The sequence below is a fragment of the Mus pahari genome, chromosome 15 (genome assembly GCF_900095145.1).
Source record: "Mus pahari chromosome 15, PAHARI_EIJ_v1.1, whole genome shotgun sequence".
In the NCBI taxonomy this organism is placed as follows: Eukaryota; Metazoa; Chordata; class Mammalia; order Rodentia; family Muridae; genus Mus; species Mus pahari.
The window spans coordinates 80,239,615-80,241,854 of record NC_034604.1 but is presented as its reverse complement, the minus strand read 5'-3'; the positions used below and the strand labels follow the sequence as shown (position 1 = coordinate 80,241,854).

The 2,240-nt window shown below is 34.8% G+C and overlaps 1 pseudogene; it reads right to left on the bottom strand.

Annotated features, from left to right (window-relative positions):
- Nucleotides 1-504: 504 nt before the first annotated feature.
- LOC110333004 lies at nt 505-1,098 on the bottom strand (annotated as a pseudogene).
- Between the last annotated feature and the right edge of the window lie 1,142 nt (nt 1,099-2,240).

Genomic DNA, 2,240 nt, shown 5'->3' with positions numbered 1-2,240 from the left:
GGTCTTGCAAACTTTATATGACCCAGCACAAGGGAAGAAGGCCTGGGCCAAGTAGTGGGAGTGGGTGGGTAGGGGAGCAGGGGCGGGGAGGTATAGGGAACTTTCGGGATAGCATTTGAAATGTAAATAAAGAAAATAATAATAAAAAAATTATTGGGCAAATTTGAGGATTTAAGCAATAGTCAGGACACAAATGCATAATGGAGCTATGGATAATTCTGCATAGTTGAATGGTATTCTGTGCATTGGATAATTCTGCATAGCTGAATAGTATTCTGTGCATTGTAGTAAGATTTCTACAGATCTAAGAAATGTATATACTGCAATTCCTATTAACACCTGAGAACTCTAATTATATCATTTTAATTAATGCAACTACATTTAAAATCAGGACAAAATATCATTTAAAAAGAAAGCATCAATCAAAATGGGTATTTAATTAACTGATAACAGAGAAAGCTAGTCAAAGATAGGCAGGTGAAGTTTTTCCTGTAAGAATTAGAACTAAGATGCTCCATAATCATCTGGCATCATCTGCTTGATATTGTATCTATGGTTAGAAATCCACATGATAGGAATTAGAATGATCTTGAGAATTCTTTGTTTGAGGTCCCAGTCAACTGTGGTCACAATGTAACAATATACTTGTGCTGAGCTACTCTCTGTGTTAAGCAATCAACAGCATGAGTTCCCTTGTGTATGCATGGCTATCTGTCAAATTGAGAATCCCTGGATATCCTTAATGACTCATGATACTTCTGTCCCAATTTCTCTGTTTTGGTCATTTCACATTCAGTTATACAATGGATACATTTGGAATATAGACAATCCGTCATTGACTGGACTAAATCCATGTAGTTTAATGGAAAAGTTAATGAAGTTATTATCAACAAGGATGTAGTAAGGTGGACCCAGTTTTGCATTACACTAAAAAAATAAACAGGAAAGATATTGAGGGTTACTCTTTCCTTTAGAAGATTGGGGTCTTCCATTTATTACTTTTATGTTTAGTTTATCCTTTTCTTTAAGTCTCTCATGTCTGAGACTAAGCATTCAATTAATATTTGCCAATTTCCTTGTTTTCTTTTCCTTCCCCATATTCATGACTTACACCTGTTTCTTGGGGAATCTAGAGAACTTCATTATAAAATTTAACTAATGTCCCAACTGCTTCTTTAAGGTCTTTCTGACCTTAAAATGGGTTTTGAATCTCTTTTAGTTTTAACCTTTCCTCTATATTTGCTTCAGTATACAAATTTTACTGTATACTAATGAAGATAAGTGCTTATTGGTGTTCCACATAGTAATAATCTGTCGCAAAAAAAAAAAAACACTTCTTCCCAATACAAATATCATTTTCTGAATTGTGTTAGTTCATAACAGTTTTGAATTTTGGCAAGTTAACCTTACTATGTGTCTTAGTAGAGGTTTCTATTCCTGCAGAAAACATAACCAAGAAGCAAGTTGGGGAGGGAAGGGTTTATTCAGCATACGCTTCCACATTGCTGCTCATCACCAAAGGAAGTTAGGACTAGAACTGAAGCAGGTCAGGAAGAAGGAGCTGATGCAGAGGCTATGGAGGGATGCTCCTTACTGGCTTGCTTCCCCTGGCTTACTCAGCCTGCTTTCTTATAGAACTGAAGACTACCTGCCCAGGGATGGCACCACCCACAATGGACTCACCCACCCTTGATCACTAATTGAGAAAATGCCTTACAGCTGGATCTCATGGAGACATTTCCTCAAGGGAGGCTCCTTTCTCCAGCTTTTGTCAAGTTGACACAGAAAACCAGCCAGTACGCTATGTTAAAGGGTTTATTTTTTGAGTTTACTCTATAGTAATTTCATGGTACATTACTAATTTTAATGCCAAATATTAATAAATGTGATATTACTTATGTCTTAATAGGTTGGAAGATGCTCTAAATATTTTTTCATGTTATATACAAGTTGTGCAATGGTAAAACACTAATGTTCAACATAGTTCTTTCTGTCTTTTCTAAACTGCTACTAACTGTTGTTTATTTAAAGTAATTTTACAACTGCACCTGGCTATCATATTTGAATATTTATCATGTGACTCTGCTTCTAAATATACAATCTTATAATTGCCCTTATAATACAGAGTGTAAATCAAGGCAGTTAAAGTTCATATACCAACAATTCATTTTCTTATAACAGTTTAATCATTACAAAATGCTGTAATTTTTTTCTACAATGATTTCTATTTTACTAGTATA